Genomic DNA, 20,521 nt, shown 5'->3' with positions numbered 1-20,521 from the left:
ATATTTGCATAAATGAATGTATGTGAAGGCATAAAATGTATATATGTATATTAACATATACTTGTATAAAATTTTATTTTAAACAGCATTTTAAAATATCAGCCATTCAATGCTTAGGGTATTGTTTAAGATTATCTGATTGTAAGTAGAGATATAAGATACATTGTTTAAAACTTCATCAATATGAACTAAATAGAATGTAAAAATAAGTATCCTAAAGTTCCTAGTTAACCTTGGTATATTTCACAATCTGTCTCAGAATTTCTACAGTAACTTTTGACAAACGTCAGAGTCAAAGCAAGAAGATGTTTTAAATAATGATAGAATTTTGAAAATTGCATCTGTTATTGAAAAAAAGGGGGGTTAGTGCTTAATCCCCTAATTTATAAGTTCTGTTTTGAGGTCCAGAGTGATTCTGTTCACTTATTCAGTGTCCCAGAACTGAGATTAAGTCAGAGTCCTGATCACTTGACTTTTAGATTTTTTTTTTTCCATTCTTCTTTCTTCATCTTGCCTCTTGCTAGGAAATGGCAGTAAATTGGGAGTTGCCTTAACAAATTTTGTATTTCACAATTAGATGTTACAACATTCAAATACCCCTTACTTAAAATATAAACCTCATAGCACTAGAAGCTTCTTTTTTGTCAGTCTCCATCTGTCCTCAACCCTCAAATTTTGAGTGTTCTCTGTTGATTACATAAGAAAATTCCACCCTTCAGTATAATGTGTAAGACATAATCTTATGTATTTGTGGATAAATATTTACCTTTATTTTATTTCTCTTGATTCTCATGGCCAACCTGTGCTCTGACCAAACTGAATCATTTATTTGGAATTTCTTTTCTATTCTTCCTGACTTCCCTGATTTTGTTCATGGTCTTCTCATTGCACCACATTCTATTTATTCTCTTTCCACATAGCCTGAATCTTGTCAACAGCAAAGCTAATCTTAAATTCCGTACCTTCCATGAAGTCTTCTTTGAACCTCAGAACTCGAAGTAAGCTCTCTCTTCTCTGAACTTCCCAAGGTTTCTATCTAGAGCAAATCTGTTTTTTAAATTTATTTGTTTTAATTGGAGGCTAATTACTTTCCAATATTGAAGTGGTTTTTGCTGTACATTGACATGAATCAGCCATGGGTGTTCACATCCAGTCTGCCAGACTATAAACTCTGCAGATTAGATTTCTGGCTGATTGATCTTTGTCTTGTCATTAGCACTCTCAAAGTAAAAAGCTTTCTCTTTGTTCATTCATTTGTTTATTCGATTACCATTCAGCTAATGTTGCTTTAGGACTCTTCAAGTGCTGCTCACTGCCCTACTACTAAGTAGGTATTCAATAGATTGTGGGTTTTTTGCATAGTTAAGAATGAGCTAAAAAGTGTCAGTTTGAAAGGACCTAGAGGCCGAGTAAGAAGGCTACCTGACAACAAAGATAAGATAGACTCTTTTATTAAATTTCCATGGAGATTAGTACTGTTGTTGAATAAATCCTCTCTAAGGTGCTATAATGGCAATTTCTAGCAGATGTAGCAGTTGTAGCTAGGAAGAAAAAGTATATATGTGATGCAGATTTTCTTCTCCTCTGTATTTGATATGCCACGACTTAACTAGCTTTTGTGGTTCAGAATTAACTTGAAAAGTTACCATTTATCTGAGTTCTGAGGGGCTGATTTCTGCTCCCTCTGCATACTTATCTCTTCCATAGTAAACTGGCTTCCTTTGAAGTTACTAGGAATTCATATGTGGCAGAGATAAAACTATTAACAATCTTTTCTCAAAACTCCTATCAGACACATACAAGAATACTTGAGGACTTAAGGAAATCTTTCTGCAAGACTGAAACAAGCAAAAGAATAATTTCCAAGAATATAAGTCAGAAAAAATCACATCAAGATTTTTAAGGCAGAATGTAAATATTTATTTAAGCTCCAGTAATTAATTTTAAATGTATTGAAATATAACACAGGGATGTCTTTATGATAAATGTCCCTACATATGCAAATTGTGCCTCATGTAAAATATAAAAGATATTTGTTGAGATTTTCTAAGAAATATAATCTCTAACATTAATATTTTGCTTTGGAAAGATAGAAGTATACCTGAAATTTAATACTTGATACCCCTGAAAGCCTCTTTACAGGTTGGTAAGAATGGTACATATCTTACTAGCAAACTGGAACCCAAAATGTGAATTGTTAGGAAAAAAGATAATCGCTCACTAGTCAATTATTTTCTGGAGGGAAGAAGAACCTAGGGAATTGTTCATCAGTGATGGAAATTAAAAAGGAATTATAAATATTATCTTAGTTACACACTTGTTGTCAGCTTAGATGTAAACAAAACCCACGCTGTTAAATGAAGTGTTTGTTCTTATCCATTCCTTTCTGTGAACAGAATCATGTTAATTGAAGTTACAGTTTTACAGGTAGAAGCTGGGCTATTGATTGTTTCTCTCCAGAGGGTTGATTGCAAACCTTGACCATTTGGCTTAAATTGTTCAGCCCTCTGGGGAATCAGTATTATCAAACTCTTTTCAAAGTTTATATATATATATATGTATACATTTACATATATATACAACCTATACATATGTAGGTTGTAAATAAGTTCATCATGAATTTTTCCTTTCCTTTAAGTTTCTTTGTAATAGTAAGTTTAGCATTCAAATTCATTTCTGAAAACACAAAAATTGTACTTCTTAAAACTGAATAAACTTGGTTATATTTTTCCTTGGAGAATTTCTTGTTCTTTTGCATATTATTCTAGTGTTAATATTTTGGTCCTTTATTTCAATATAGGTGAGACCAAAGGACCAAAATATATGATTTTCACTTTTTATTTCTGTTATCAAACAATTTTTTAGCCTGTTTTCTTTTTTACCTACTAGACTGTGATATTTACTCCAGCCTACTAGATTGTGATATTTACTCCAGCATTTCCAAGTCTGCTTGTAATCACTATGAACTATCTACACCCTACAACCAGGTATTTAAATGATTCCACTTACTTCAATTTAGACTGCATTTTCCATTAATTCTTTTTTTTTTTTTTTCACATATGATAATATACATGTTTCAATGCTATTCCCCCAGAACGTCCCACCCTCACCTTCTCCCTCAGAGTCCACAAAATTGTTCTATGCATCTGTGTCTCTTATTCTGTCTTGCATATAGGGTTACCGTTACCGTCTTTCAAATTCCATATATATGCATTAGTATACTGTATTGTTGTTTTTCTTTCTGGCTTACTTCACTCTGTATAATGGGCTCCAGTTTCATCCATCTCAGTAGAACCGATTCAAATGTATTTTTTTTTAATGGCTGAGTAATTCTTATTTTTTTCTCTTTGAATTCATTATAACCCCAAAATTTGCAAGCCTTATTTGTAATATTAAATAACCACATTCTTTATTTTCTTGATCAATTTCATGATTTTTAAAAGTCATGCATGCAAATTATATTGATTTCTTTAGTGTCAGAGACAGTTGTGTTTTCTAAAATATACCCTGGGATAAAATGAGAAAATTGAAAAAGAAAAATTCTTATCTACCTTTTTTTTACCATACATTCTTTAAATACCTTTTTAAAAATAATATCAAGATCCAAACAGAGAAATTAACCCTCAGCTACTCATTATCGATACAGCTCTAGGGTTCAGTTGCCATTTTAGTGCAGTGGAATATTGAAAAGAAAGCTAATATGAGTAGTCCTCCACAAATTTGAAAGTAAAAATAATCAAGAAAGATAGTGGTGGAATTCTATTGAAAGGAGAAATAGAGATACAATTCTTTTTGAAATTAAATTATTTCTAAATCTCCTAAGCTCAATGAAAGATAAAAATATTTATCATGTTAAACAAATTGTAATGTGCCTATAAAAGTACATAAGTTGTTAGTGTGTATACTGATAAATACTTACAAAGTGAATGCAAGCATTAAACCATCACCCAGGCAAAGAAATAGAGCACAGACAGTCTCCAGAAAACTCTTTGTATTATAAAAATATTGCAACTCCCACCAAAGTTTACCATGTGCTGTGCTAAGTCACTTCAGTTGTGTCTGAGTCTTTGTGACCCCATGGACTGTAACACACCAGGCTCCTTTCCATGAGATTCTCCAGGCAAGAATACTGGAGTGGGTTGCCATTTCCTTCTCCAAATTTACCATATTGTGATTTTAATGATAATTTGATTAGTTTGGTGATTTTGAAACTTATATGGCTTTTTTTTCACTCATTATCATGTTTGTGATTCATCCACATTGATGCCTATAAAAATAGTTAATTCTCAATGATATACGTATATGTACATATATATATATATATATATATATATATATATATAGAGAGAGAGAGAGAGAGAGAGAGAGAGAGACTTTTTAGAACATGTTTTGGTTACACAGCAAAATTGAGAGAAAGAGATTTCTCATATACCCTCTGCCTCCACACATGCATAGTCTTTCCCATTATTGACATCTTCCACCAGAGTGGTGTAATTATTCCAATTGGTGAACATACACTGACAAATCGTAATCATCCAAGGTCCATAGTATGCATTAGGGTTCCCTCTAGGTGTTGTAAATTCTTTGGCTTTGGAGAAAGGTATAATGGCTTGTATTCATACTTGTAGCATCATAGAGAGTAGTTTCAATGTCTTAAAAAATGGTGATAGTTTAAATTTATACAGCCACTATGGAGAACAGTATGGAGATTCCTTAAGAAAAAACAGAAATAGAACTACCATATGACCCAGCAATCCCACTACTGGCCATATACCCTAAGAAAACCATAATTCAAAAAAGCACATGTACCCCAGTGTTCATTGCAAGAGCTATTTACAATAGTCAGAACGTGGAAGCAACCTAGATTTCCATCATCAGATGAATCGATAATGTTGTGGTACATATATACAGTGGAATATTATCCATAAAAAGGAACAAAATTGAGTCAGTTGCAGTGAGGTGGATGGAAGTAGAGTCTGTCATACAGAGTGAGGTAAGTCAGAAAGAGAAAAACAATTATCGTACGGTAACACACACACACACACACACACACACACACACACATATGGAATCTGGAAAAATGGTACTGATCAAACTATTTGCAGGGCAGAAATAGAGATGCAGATGTAGAGAATATACTTGTGGACACAGTGGAGGAAGGAGAGTGTGGGACCAAATGAGAGAGTAGCATTGACATAGAGACACCCCACGTGTAAATAGCTAGCTGGTGGGAAGCTGCTGTATAGCAGAGGGGGCTCAGGTCAGTTTGTAGTGACCGAGAGTGGCAGGATGGGGGTGGTGGTGGGAGGGAGGCAGAAAAGGGAGTGGATATATGTGTACCTATAACTCATTCACATTGTTGTACAGCAGAAACCAAAACAACATTGTAAAGCAATCATCCTACACTTAAAAACTTAAAAATAAGTTCCCAGTGTTCTACCTGTCTTTATACCTGGGTTAACCAAAATTTCAGAAATGGAAAATGAAAGTCGCTCAGTCGTGTCCAACTCTTTGCCACCCCATGGACTGTCCATGGAATTCTCCAGGCCAGAATACTGAAGTGGGTAGCCTTTCCCTTCTCTAGGGGATCTTCCTTAACCCAGAGATCGAACCCAGGTCTCCAGCACTGCAGGTGGATTCTTTACCAACTAAGCCACAAGGGAAGCCCAAGAATACTGGAATGGGTCACCTGCCCCTTCTCCAGGGGATCTTCCCAACCCAAGAAACAACCGGGGTCTCCTGCATTGCAGGTGGCTTCTTTACCAACTGCGCTATCAGGGGGGTCTGATGGAAACAAAAGGATGTTTATTTGGGGTTTGTTAGGACAGCAGCCTGGGAGGCACAGATTCAAGAAGCACTTGAATTGTAATCTATTGAACTATGAAATGGGAGAGGCCTGTAAAGGCAAAAACAGCAAGGTTACAGTTAGTTACATGAGCTATTTGCCAAGAATTATGATTGAAACTTGCAAGAAGCAAGGGTGTTCAGTAAGTATTGACTGGATTCTGAAATGGTTCCACAATTACAGGGGTAGTCCTTGAAGCCATAACGTTGGAGCTGGCAGGTGTTATTCTGAATAGGGCTGGTAGTATCCTTGGATCTGGTCCAGTTCAAAGAAGCTTCAAGTTTCAGTGGTGCAGAGACAGTTTTGAGACCAGAAACTAAATGGACATCCAACGGCATTTTTGTTTGCCTGAACTGTGATTGCTTCATTGTCATTTCAGTTTGTCATCACCTCCTGCCTTCCTAACCACAGGCTGTCACTCAGCTTTTCACTGATTGCACATATTTGCCTTTCGGAGTGTCATAAAGGTGGAATCATACAGTATGTAGCCTTTTAAGATTATCTTCTTTCACTTAATCATACACATTTAAGTTTCCTCTATGTATTTTCATGACTTGGTATCTCATTTCTAATTATAACTGAAAAGTATTCACTTTTCTAGGTGAACTACAGTTTATTTATCCATTCACCTACTGAAAAACATCTTGGTTGCTTCCAACTTTCGGCAGTTAATGATAAAAGCAGTTGTAAACATCCACTTTTAAACATGCAAATTTTTGTGTGGACATCAGTTTCAGCTCCTCTAGATAAATCTAAAGAACATGATTGCTAGATTGTATGGTACATGTTATAGGATGTGGAGTGTCTTTTCATATGGCTGTTTGCCATATTAATTTCATCTTTGGAGGAAATGTCATTTACTTGCAATGTGTTTGGTTTGGGTTTTTGGATGATACTGTCCTCACAGAATGCAGTAGAAAGTATGCCCTCTTCTAACTTCCAAAAGAGACTATAAATAATTGGTATAAATGCTTCCTTAAATGTTTGGTATAATTCGCCAGTGAATCTGTATGGGTTTGGTGCTTTCTGTTTTGAAATGCTATTCATTAATGATTCCATTTATTTCATAGATATAGGCCTATTTAGCTTGTATGTTTCTTGTGAGTTTCAGCAGATTGTGTCCTTCAGAAAATTGGACCATTTCGTCTAAATTATTAAATCTGTGCACATACAGTTGTTAATAGTATTCCTCAACTATCCTTTTAACCATTCATAGAATCTGTTAGAGATTGCCCCTCTTTCATTTCTGATACTATTGTATCAGAATTTGTATCCTCTCTTGTGTTTTCCTAGTTAGTCTGCTTAGAGGTTTTCATCAATTTTTTTTTTTTTCCAAAACACCCATTTTGGGTTTTGCTGATTTTCTCTGTTAATTTCCTGTTTTTGATTCGTTGATTTCTACTCTACTTTTGATTACTTATTTTATTTTACCTACTTTGGATTTAATTAGCTCTTCTTTGTCTAGTTTCCTAAGGTGAGCTTAGATTTTTGACTTTGGATCTTCTTACATTCTAGTATATACTCTCAGTGCTAAAAATTTCCATCCAAGTATTGCTTTCCTGCTTATGAGACATTTCAATAAGTTGTGTTTTTTATCATTTAGTTCAAAGCATTTTAAAATTTCTCTTGAGATTTCTTCTTTGACTTATGAGTTACTTAGAAATGCATTGTTTAATCTATGCATTTTAGAATTTTGCATCTATCTTTCTGTTATTGATGCCTAGTTTAATTCACAGTCTCAGACTAGATTGTGGTCTGAGAGCAGACATTGTATGATTGCTATTCTTTGTTGTGTCTTATGGCCCGAATGTGTGGCCTGTCTTGGTGAATATTCCACCTGAGCTTTGGATAAATATGTATTTGGTAATGCTGGAAGTAGTTTATCAGTGTCCTTTTTGTCCAGGTGATTGGTGGTATTGTTGAGTCCAACTATGTCTTTACTAATTTACTGCCTACTAGATAAGTCCATTTATGATAGAGTGGTATTGAATTGACTCATCAATGTTTTCTTACAATTCTATTAGTTTTTGCCTCACAGAGTTTGACTCTTTGTTGTAAGGTGCACACATGTTAAGGATTGTACGTATTCCTGGAGAATTTGCCCCTTTTATCATTATGTAATGTCATTCATTATCTGTGATAACTTTCTTTAAAATGTACTCTTTCTGAACTTACTAGAGCTTACTCTTGCATTTTCTTGCTTTTGATTAATGCTGGCATGGTATATCTTTATTTACTTTTAATCTATATGTAGCTTTACATTTAAAATGGGCTTCTTCTAGATAGTGTATACTTGGATATTGTATTTTGATCTATTCTAACTCTCCGTCTTTTAGTTAGTTAGACCATTGATGTTCAGAGAGATTATTTTATTGAGATGGATTAATATTAACCATATTTTTTATTGTTTTCTATTTGTTGTCCTTGCTCTTTGTTACTATTTTGGTCTCCCACTCTTTTTCTCCATTTGTGATTTTAATTGAGGATTTTATATGATTTCATTTTCTCTCCTCTCTTAGCATGTAGATTATGCATTTTAAAAATTCTTTTTCAGTGGTTTGAAATATATATTTACCGCTAATTGAAATCCACCTTCATTTTACTCTATATCACTTCACAGGTAATTTTAGTAAGTTATGATGACAAGATAATTCTAACTCTTCCATCCAATCTCTTGTATCATTTCTGTCATTTGTTGTATTTATATATAAACATACCAAAGCATATTTAAAGGCTTATATATAAGCTTACATTATCAAATATATTTTTGCTATTACTTTTTATATTAAGTGTATCCTCTCCAAATCATGTCCTTGAATCTTTTTTTTTTTTAATTTTTAAAAAATTTTAGTAATTTTTACTGGGGTATTGTTGCTATTATTTTGATTTAACTGTTATCTTTGAGATAATTTAAAAATAAGAAAACACTTTTCAAATTCTATTTTACTTCTTTTATACTCTTCCTGTCTTTATAAAGATCCTAGCTGTTTACTTATTTTATTTTCCTCCTCTCAATAACTTTTCAAAACATTTTTTTGCAATTCAGGTCTACTGGCAACAAATTCTCTTATGTTTTACCTGAGAAATTAATTCTTCTTCATTTTTGAAAGAGAATTTTGCAGAGTACAAAATTGTAGTTTGCTGTTTTTATTTTTTCCTCCCTCTCAACAGTTTATTTCATTTCACTTCACTCTCTTCTTACTTGTGTGGTTTTGGAGAAATAGATATAATTCTTATCTTTCCTCCAGTATGTGTAAGTTCTCCACCTGCTCTGGCTTCTTTCAGGATTTTTTTCTCTATCTTTGATTTTCTTGTAGTTTGAATACATTAGATGCAATATTTTTGACATTTTCCTTGGTGTTCACCGACATTCCCTGATCTTTGTTTTAGTATTAGCCATTAATTTGGAGAAAATTCTCAGGCATTATTTTTTTCAATAGTTTTGTTGTTGTTGTTCCTTCTTATTCTTCTCTTTCTAGAACTGCCGTTACATACATGATATACCTTTTATAGTTATACCACAGTTCTTGGATATTCTGGTTAGAGTTGGGATTTTCCTTCTTCCAGTTCTGTTTGGCATTGATAAAGCCCTAGCAGATGTAGGCTCTGGTTAGTTTCTCTTTAAGTCAGATCTTGTTAAGGACACAGTGCTCAGGTGTATTTCAAAATGGTCCCTTTTCTCTTTTCCTGCTGGAAGCATGAGAACTTTTTCTTTGATACCTATTGAGAGAGCCCAGTCAAGCTCCTGGAAGTAAACTCACAAAATGTTTGGGTATCCCCTATGACTGAGTCCCTCTGGGATTTTATCTCTGAGATTTAGCCATACTATTCCTCCAGCAATCCTTCAGTCACACTTTAGGTTTTCCTATCCTGCATTTATTCCTGTGGAATTCTTGCTTGTAGATTTCTGTTGTGATTCTCCATATTGTTGTACCTGTCTCTTTAATTTGGGGGCCAGTGGTTTGCCAGGTGACCTCGTTTCTCTTACAGGTATAAGAAGAGTTGTTAAATTTTATCGGCTTCACATCGGTTTTTTACCCTGTTGTTAGGATAAAGTAGCAACAACATTAAGCTCCTTAAATGCCAGATTGGAAACCAGAAATCAACATATTTTTTTCAGTGTACAAATATGTCAGAACTATCCATTCTCCTGCTGATAAACATTTTTGTCATTTTCAATTACTGACAATTCTGTTTCAATTTTTCTCTGAACATTTATATATATACATTTACATATATATATATATATATATATATATATATATATATATGGAGAAGGCAATGGCACCCCACTCCAGTACTCTTGCCTGGAAAATCCCATGGACGGAGGATTTTCCGTCCATGGGGTCGCTAAGAGTCGGACATGACTGAGAGAGTTCACTTTCACTTTTCACTTTCATGCATTGGAGAAGGACATGGCATCCCACTCCAGTGTTCTTGCCTGGAGAATCCCAGGGATGGGGGAGCCTGGTGGGCTTCCATCTATGGGGTCGCACAGAGTCGGACACAACTGAAGCGACTTAGCAGCAGCAGCAGCAGCAGCATATGTATATATATATGATGATACCTACATGTGCATTTGTTTTTTATATGTGTGTGTATATATGCACACACATATATATGTGTGTGTATGTATATATATATAAATAATATCTAAGACTGGAATTACTGAAATCTTTAAATATGCCTATGTTCAGTTTATTTAATTTTCAGTTGAAAGGATGGTTCTTTCTGTATTTATCTTGGTCATTTATCAGAAAAACAATTGATTATATAAATGTGGGCTTGTTTGTAGACTCTTTATTCTCTTCCATTAATATTTATATGTTTCCTTACATGTAGTTCCAGAATAAAATTTTAAATTAAGTAGTATAAATCCTCCAACACTTTTTTTCTGTTTTAAAATAATTTTCACAACTCTAAATCTTTTGTTTATGTATATAGATTTTAGAATCAGAAGTTGGTAACAAGAAAGAAACTGCTGGGTTATAAGTGAAATTGAATTCTATAAAGCAATTTGGGGATAAATGATGTTTTAAAAATACTGAGCTATCCAATTTGTAAGCACAACATATCTCTCCATGATTTTAAGTTTTTAATTTTTACCAGCATGTACACCTCATGAAAAGTAAAAGCAAGTAGTCCTGACAGTTTGGTTACATTTTTTTTGGCATGCTGGTTTCAGAGTGCAAAAATACCAAAGTGCCATGCCAGCTGCTACAACTTAATAGTTTACTGAGATTCTTGCTATGATTCTGGCAACAGTGTGCCCCTGTGGGTACCTGGACCTCTAAGCCATACAAAAAACAGACTTTTTAGAAATGGAAACACAGATTCTCCTACTGGGCCACTGAGTGATGCTAAGTAAGACCACTCATGCCTCTGCCCCTTAGGTTCTCTTAGGTTCTTTCTGTGCGGATATAATACCATCTAAAAGTCTTTGATTTTATGTGTATTCTTCATTCTGTAAAATGGTAGCCCATCTTCATAAACTGTTGTCTCCAAGCTAGTGCTTTGACTGTGAAGAGTAGGATAATCTAGTGCAATATCTTTTGGGTGCTATGGTATGTAATATTACTAGTAGATACAATGATTATGGGCCCACTCCCACACATTTAAAATAAAAACCCATTCTTAAGTGGGGCTTCCCTCATGGATCAGTTGATAAAGAATCCGCCTGCAATGCAGGAGACCCCGGTTCGATTCCTGGGTCAGGAAGATCCTCTGGAGAAGGGCTAGGCCACCCACTCCACTATTCTTGGGCTTCCCTTGTGACTCTGCTGGTAAAGAATCTGCCTGCAAGGTGAGAGACCTGATTTCGATCCCTGGGTTGGGAAGATCCCCTGGAAAAGGGAAAGGCTACCCACTCCAGTATTCTGGCCTGGAGAATTCCATGGATACAGTCCATGGGGTCGCAAAGTGTCAGACATGACTGAGTGACTTTCACTTTCACTTTCAATTCTTAAGTGACTTTATGTGACACCACATACTGTTAGATCCAGTACCCCATATTTCCTCAGATAGTGATGCTAACTGAGGCCCTACAGACAGGAAAGGCAATTCCTTGTCCACAATGTGTATTTTTGTTGCTTAGAAAAATTTTCCAGAATGGAAAGAACCCCGTGTAATCACCTTGTTACCAAGTGGCCCCAGTTGGTATCCTCAAGGAATGGTACTATATTGGAGTTTAACTATCAGTCTCTATTGTTGGCACTTTGGATATTATTCCATGATAGCAGTAGCTACACCAGTTTTGGCAACTAGGAACCTTTGCTGTTTGGGCCCATTCGTGGCCTTCATCTTTGTTTCTGGTCATGTATTCAAAGTGGCTATCAGGACAGCATTGATAACACTGTTTACTGAGGTCAATTGAGACAAACTGGCTGAGTCACTCTGTCTACTTGGTTGATTAGTGCCTGTTCTGTGGTCTTTGGTTGGCACTTTGGTTGGCATTTACAGAACATACAAAGATCTTCAAATATTTTTCAATATATCCATACACATTGCCTCCACCACAGAACCTTTTCCACTGTCTTAATATTTGTGTCTTTAGGCCCCTGATATATCTAGCGTGGCAGCTAAAACTGAACCCAGCAATTAAGTGAGTTTGCGATTTTGTCATCTCCACTTGAATGTACACAGGTCACATTGGTAAGTTAAATATGATGGGCGTCATCAGTACTACATCTTTCCAATCCTTGGATGAGTGAACTAAGCTTTTCTTTCCACCTCTGAGTATAACAATATTCTTACTATAATGACCTGGGTGGTAGTTTCAGAGGCTTCCAATTCAATTTTGCTAGTAGCATAGCCCTTAGCTCTAAGGATAAGAACCTGACACAGGACAAACAACACAAATCTTGGAGTTGTTCCCATCATATTTACATATATATGTTCATATATATGAAAAATTGAATATGAGGAGAGAAAGTGATTTACTCTTAAGAAGTCTTGATGCTATGAATAGCCTCAAGGGAGGACTTGCCTCAGTTGCCAGCAGACAGCCTCTAACTGTCTGAAACATCAGAGTTTATCTCAGCTACTGAGATCTGCTTCACCAAGGGCATGTTCTTTTATAGCAGCCTGCATCCCATGGATGATTGAAATTGGAAGCAGGGGTGGGTTAGAAAGTTTCAGTTATATGGCAGGACAATTCAGATGGACCATGTACTCTCTGAAGGTCCAGAGAGGTTGGCTGAGGCATGTCAGAATGACATCACAGTTTTATTTCTCCCTTTGCCCATTCCTTCTGCCTTCCTTTCCTTCCACGGTGTTTATCCTTAATAAATATCCTGTACACCAGAATTTCTCAGACTTAGATAACTGTCATCTGGCTTTCATTATTTCTGATGAGAATACTCATATCAGTATAATATATAATGCATATCAATATACAGTCTAACATATGTATTCTGATATGAAAGTATATATATGAAATATATATATATTTGATATATATATATAATATATATATGTATATATATATATATTTCATATATATATATATATTTCATATATATATATATGAAAGTATATATCTGCATAAATATATATAATGTTTCCTTCTGAAAAATGTCTCTTTTGTTTTCATGGCTTCTAAGGTTTCCTCTTAAAATTTTGTGAAGATTTTTGTGAAAACTTTTGTAAAGATACTTATTTTAAAAGTGTGAATGTGTTTGATATTGACCAGTTGTAATTTACTGGGATATGGTTTTCTTTGTATTCCCCCTCTTATATTTTGTAGAATTTTTAAATATGATTTTTGATTGCTTTCATCAGTTTTTAAACTCTTAGGTATCATCTCTACAAATATTGGTTCTTCTAACATTCTTTCTCTTCTCACTGAGATTCCAGTCATATGCTAATAGACTTTACAATTTTCTCTGACTTTCTCTTCCATAATTTTTACACTTACTTGCCTCTTCATCCTTCACTTTGAGTATTTCCTTTTGACCGCTCACTCATTTTTAAATAGAGGTATTTAAAGTTTTTTAAACTTATCATTTGTGTTCTTTCTTTTGATAAATATGTGTATATATTCACATATATTCACAGATATATATTTAATTTGTATAACTTACACTTTATGGTTTCTTGATCTGTGTCAAAAGTCCCAATCCTTCAGAATTTTGACTACTGAATTTTTTTCTTCTCAGTTACTTTTGCTGCTGCTACCATGTTTATCGAAAGATCTCCTAGGGCTAAAGTTATAAGAAACTAGGGAAAAAAGAGCAAATGAAAGTGAGGATTCCCATCCTCTCTGAGGTTTCAGAATTCTTTATTTTTGATCCATGAGTCAAACTAGTAGTTTTCTTTGGGATTGCTTGCTGTCTGCATTGTAGTGCTCATTTCCAGTTTTCAGGTTGTGTTGATTTCAGACCAGGGTATATCAGAGGGGAAAGTGGTGAACTTACCAGTGGTTTGATGGGACATAGAATTCTGATATCCTTTCTTAATCTACTTGTTCATGTTGAATTTTCAGAGTTCTCAAGTAACTGCTATGCATCTATCAGGTTTCTTTTGTGAATTCAATGGAAGATAGAGAGGTGTGTGTTTACTCCATTTCACCAGGAATCTAAAGCCCTCCTCTTTCAACTATGTCTTTTATTACCTAGAAAAGAATGACCATAATTATTTTTACATTAATATCCAATAATCATATTATCTATATTTCACATGTTTATGTTTATATTGTGCATTGATTTTCTTGGTCCGTTGTACTGTTTTCTCTTAAGGTATTTTTTATTGTGTCACTGACATTTTATAGAACAACATTGCACAAATAAGATGAAAACAAGATTCTCTAAACATGTAGTTACAATAGCAATCCTTCATAATCTCAATTCCAGTTCAGGAGCTAGGTAATTTGAATACCTGAGATGCAACATGTATTCATTTTGTCGTAACTACTAGAATGTTGTTTTTTTATTTCCAACCAACTGAGTTCTCCCATTATCAGGCTTTGGGTTCTAATTTGTCATACTTGCCTAGAAGTATTAATTAAGTTCTATTTAGCTTCCCAGACTTTCAGCTTCTGATGACTGTATAATCCTCAAATATACATACTGGGTAGGCTTCAGGACTATTAGAATCCTTGTGATTTTCTACTTTTGGATTTTCTTATTTTGTGCTATTAAGAGATGGTCCTATGACTGATTCATTTTGATGTTGATGTTCAGTGGAAACCAACACAATACTGGAAAGCAATGATCCTTCAATTAAAAATAAGGTGATGATCCTCAGTAAGTGCCTGCTACTCTTGTTTTTTCTTTCTTCAAGCAGTTGTTAGACTAATTTGGCTATGGCAGCTATTTCTTAGTTAAAAATGATGTAATTGTGTACCTTGTTATGTGTTTCAGTTACCAACTCCTAGAAATTCACTTAAAAAAATCCAAGAAAATATGGGAGGAAGGATTTAATGTGAATTCATGTAATGCTTTAATAGGAGTTGTTTATGAATAACAACTTAGGAAATGTGACTCTGGATAAAAAGAGACTACAATAATAAAAGACTAAAATATAAAATAATAGCAATATGATATAAAATAATAGTAATAATAAGAAAATACTAAAGAAACTAAAATAATATAAAGGAATTGATTTTATATTAAGTATCAGATCATGCATTAAAGAATCTTCCTAAAATAATTGTTAGTCACGGTGGATCTGGTTTATTCATGTTGGTGACAGACATTTAAACTTAGTCTAGTTCTCTAGGTCTCTTGTAGAATTATATGGGCTACTTTTAAAGGGACTATTCATTTCTGGGTTTATTCATTCAAAACACATTTATTTAATACCTAATATATTATAGGCACATTGAAAGATATTAAGTATAAAAAATTTGTATAATGAATGCAGAGCCTTCACAGAGTATGGTTTAACAAAATGAACATTATTATGATTTCAATGAAAAATCTATTGTGACGTATTACAAGAGTGCATGAGCCATCACATAGACAGCAGTGAAAAGTAAAGCAGGTGATATTTCAATCTTAGGTAATAAAAAAGCTATTAAATATTTTTACTATCTCACACAGTAGACACTCAATATGTGTTTTATCAACACATTACAATTTTCTATTTCTATGATATATAACACCGGGCTTCCTGGTGAATTAGTGATAAACACTCTGCCTGCTAAGCCAGGAGATGTTCGATCCCTAGGTTGGGAAGATTCCCTGGAGCAGGAAATGGTAACCTACTCTAGTATTCTTGCCTGGGAAATCCTGGGGACAGAAGAGCCTGGCAGGCAACAGTCTATGTTGTCTCAAGAATTGGACACAGCTTAGTGGTTTACACCACTACCATTACCATGATATGCAACTCTTTCTAAATCCTTAATTCTTATAAAATTGAAGTGGAGTATAGATTATAACCTCATTTATTTTTGCTTTTTTCCAACCCTTAGATAATATATTGACATCATCATGGCTCCTCATAAATTGATAAAACACTGGCTTTCCTGCAATTTTAGATCATGAAACTCTTAAAGAAACATTTGAATAGATTCTAGTTATGTAATAATTATATGTGCACACACACATATTGCCTTATTTCTCTTGGCCTGCAGTGTTTAAAAATAGATGTGAATTGAAATTCTGACAAGAACATAGACTTCAACTTCCATATCTTTTAGGTATGCCAACAACAAGCCTTCACTCCAGGGATAGTTCAGAAAGATTGCCTGGACATTGAAACTGTTAGGAAAGTCACTGCCTACTCTAAGCAAAAGTTTAAATTCTACCCATTTGACACATGTACCACTCCAGGTAGATGCAGATCAATCCAACTGCATCTGAGCCGCTGGAGAGCTAATTAAATGGTAGCAATTCCTAACTTCCCCTCTCCTATGTTGTAAATAGGTTCCTCCTAAACCAGGAAGGAATTTCAGAGACATTTCTGAGGTCTTTTCTGTCTGAAAAATGGGTTCATAGTAGCAGGGGTAGCTGTTCCTTCGCTATGTGTGTTATATAGAGCAAGCAGCTATTATTTGTTCTCCATTTTGTAATTAAATACTAAGAAAAAGATATCTAGAAATACTGATGTCCTTTTCCAGCCATGCTCTGTAATACTCAAGAGAACTGTGCTGTTTTATTCCAAAGGCAGAAAAGCAAAGCAGCAGCAGCCACTAGCTACTGTCCCTAAACTAATAACAGGCTACTTGACCTCAAGGTTGTTTTTAGGCTCCAGCACCTCTCATGGGTCAGGCACTAGGAAGGACCCCCCAAAACCCGAAGCTGAATAAGACACAGCTCTATTTTGAGAGGCAGACTATCTACCAATGGCCATCTTCAAGGATTCTATTTCTGGCATGGTATGGCTTTGAAACTTTAGGATGCTTCAGAGGTTCAAAGATAAGTTTATGCTGTTTTTGATAGAACAGGATGGAATATTCTTGCATGTGTCTAATGCCAAATAGTTTGAGGTCTCTCTACCTGAAAATGTGTTTGGGCTTTTTAAAAAAAATAAACAGAGGAATGACTCCTCAGCATATTTTCTGGAAAACGTATAAAATACAGTGTAAAAACCGATAGCCTCTGAACCTAAATCCCTCATATATAGCAAGATTTGTCCCTATCAATCATGAAGATGCCATAATAAATCTATCTGCACTTCATAAATGACCACTGAATCAGATAAGATGGAAGAGAATTTTCATGCCAAGAATCTTCTTTATCTTTTTTGTAGGAAGGAACCTAGGGCCCTGGTTTTTGTTGTTGTTGTTGTTGCTTGTTTAAATTATTTCGTTGTCACAAAATAGTTGTATATTTATTGTAAAATTTCAACAACTCAACGATGCAAAATAGAAGTGGAAAGCTTTTATTTTTCCTCAATTCAATGCTTGATGTAGTAAAATCTATCTCATTAAAAAGAGTGATCCATTTGTAAGGCAGCTGACAGGGTTCCTAAATATAGTTATTCCTGGAGAAGTCTTAGAATGCCCAAAGAAGAGTAACAAGAGGGTTGAGGCGACAGGAAAGCATATGGACCCACTAAAGGAACTGTTGATTTGCCTGAAGTAAAGAGAGACTGCCTTGGAGAACGGTTTCCTCTCTTCAACTTGCTGTAAGTCAGCAAACAGAAATCAAGGTAGACTTGTCCAAGGCAGCATAGGGCCAGACTACAGAGGGTAACACTTCCACCCTTTCAGTTTCCTGACAGTTGGTGCTGCCCAGTTAAGAGACAGGCTGCCCTCTGAGATAAATAGAACTGTCCACACAGGATGCACCTAAGAGCGAGGTGGCTTTTAGCCAAGAGCACTGCCGTAGGGCTTCCCATGGTCATGGGAGGTTGGTTCAGGGGACTTGCATTGGGGAGCGCATTTCTGACTCCTTTCCTTGGCTCTGCTCTCTATCTTTTGCTCTCATTTCAAACATCTAAGTTCAGGCAGATAGGTTCCCAATAAAGCCAAGAGAAATAAGTAGTTGTTTTGTGATAGATGGCCAAGAGAATGGTAAGAATTATTGTCAACACTTTATAAAGGAAACCTTAACCCTCTTGATGTGAGAGCCCCAGGCACTCTATCCTTCCAGAACAGATAAACACTAGAGACACAGATGTGAGACTTGTTTTTGCTTTGGTTAAGAGAATTCACATCTCTTAGTATGCAGGGCCTAGCACCACTGTGCTCTGCTTAGAGCAGACACATTTTATTGCATCTGTACTGCAGGGCAGTATCTAATTTTTCCCAGAAAAATTCATTGGACCTTGAATATATAGCAGCAAACGTATATGAAGTGCTATTTATACCTCATACTACCTAAGTATTAAAAAATAATCAAAGCATATGAAATGCTGTTATAGTCGCTGATTACCTCTCCTTCCTCTTCCATTTCTACTTTCAGTTAAAGAGTTTCAAAAAGAAAAAGAGCAGAACAGTATGAGGAGACAGATGGCTCAGCTGATGACAAAATTCATTTGACTTTTACCATACTGAGAGATGGAGAACTTGATTAATAGTTGGTCAGCCAGTGAGACAATATGAAAAGAAAAGCTACTTGGCAAAATATTTCTTAAATGAATATACCTTATAATTGCTTCATTTAAATGTTCTTTGTGGAATCACCATTTTATATCAGTTCTCTTCAATATGTCTGCTTGAACCACTTCAAACCAATACAAAGATGTGCTTAGCACTAAGTCTGGAACATGAGCCATTTTAAATACCTACTGATTAGGTAAAAAAAAATGCAATTGCAAACTTAATGTCTTGCCCCAGACGGCATTATAATCTATTACAATTACCAAAGAGAAAAAGGATCAAAGAAAGTCTGCCTGTACAGATTATTCTTAGACTATGAGAACCTCAGAGTTGGAAAGAGCCGGAAACTTCTTTTGGCCAATTACCATGTTTTTCTTACAAGTGAAATTAATGAGGCTCAGAGGAATGAAGTGATTTTGCTGAGGCTACACAGGTTTCACATAAAACTTAAAAGCTAAAACCTTAGTACTCTAGTCTTCTAGTTTAATATGCACTATCCTTTACTAAGCACATAGTCAGTATCTCATAAATGTTAAGATGATCGCTGCTCTTATTTTTAACTTTGGAGGAGACATTCAAGGTTAAGCTACATGTGTCTGTGTTGTAGATTTATATGGAATTGGAAATAGTACATCTCCAAGTAAATTTATGTGAATGACATTACTTAAATATCTTAAGAAGAACATGATATCCTTATAAAAGCCTGGGGATATATTATGATATGTGTTAATTTTAACTAGATTTATTCTAAATACTGGTCTATCAGGGGAGAGAATTTCTAAGTCAATAATTCACTTGTGACCATTGGCCAGATTGTTGGTGATCCTGAGTTTTGTGGACCCAATTGTAATATGATGGGAAAGAGTGGTCAATAGAGACAAGGACTGTAGAGCAGATGCTCCTTTGCGTTAAACTTTTCCAGGGAAATAAATTACAAGGAAAAAAATTACAGCAATTTTAGCTTCAACATGAAAATAAATGCTCAAAGTGTTATGGCTGTGGTGGTTATTAAACAATGATATATTATGTGGATGATTTTCTGGGATGTCTTCTCTCTATTATTATTATTTGATCACACTGAGTATTTATAAAACTTTATACATGCTCTAACTCTCATTTCCTTGAGACTATGACTGTGCACACGCATGTGCACACACACACACTCACAATGTCTCAGAGTGTAGCTGTATAATGTCAAGTAATAGCATTTGACACATGTATACTGCAAATCAATATATGTGGCCTTTTCTTTGTGCATTTTGCATAACATAGAGCTTCATGTATATGATGTGTCAAATCGTGCTTTCTGTGTTATATCAGCTGAATAAGGAAAAGGCTGAAGTAATACAATTAGATTGTTTGTTAAGATTACTTTTGTCGCCACTTAAAAATATGTGTCTTATATTTTGAATTGAAAGTTATTTGTAAAATTGGATAAACAAATAATTACATTCCCAGAGGTCCATTTTAAAGACATTTTTACATTGTGATAGTCTTTTCTATATGAGAAATTGTTGTTCATCTGTTTATAGTCCCGATTCTCTGAAAAAACTACACTCAATATGTATTTTCCTTAATGTGTGTTGAATAGTTGTGTGAATCAAAAATAGACATACTCCCAATAACTCACTGAATGGTATACTTTAGATTTGTATATTTCATGGTATGTAAAGTTACCTCCCCCCCAAAAA

General features: G+C 34.8%; 1 protein-coding gene across 6 annotated transcripts in view; it reads left to right on the top strand.

Annotated features, from left to right (window-relative positions):
* The window catches only part of LOC145509795 (uncharacterized), a 1,222,357-nt gene that overhangs the window by 998,981 nt on the left and 202,855 nt on the right, over positions 1-20,521 (top strand). The window contains exon 10 of one of the 6 annotated variants that reach the window (XR_014056465.1): positions 2,890-2,987. The exons of the other annotated variants lie outside the window; for them this stretch is intronic. The gene's annotated coding sequence lies outside the window, so the exon portion shown is untranslated. The remainder of the gene's footprint in view (positions 1-2,889; positions 2,988-20,521) is intronic. 6 annotated transcript variants of the gene reach the window in all.

This window comes from Giraffa tippelskirchi, chromosome 6 (assembly GCF_054371585.1).
Source record: "Giraffa tippelskirchi isolate mGirTip1 chromosome 6, T2T-mGirTip1v1.2.pri, whole genome shotgun sequence".
NCBI classification, from domain to species: Eukaryota; Metazoa; Chordata; class Mammalia; order Artiodactyla; family Giraffidae; genus Giraffa; species Giraffa tippelskirchi.
This window is presented reverse-complemented; position numbering and strand designations above follow the sequence as displayed.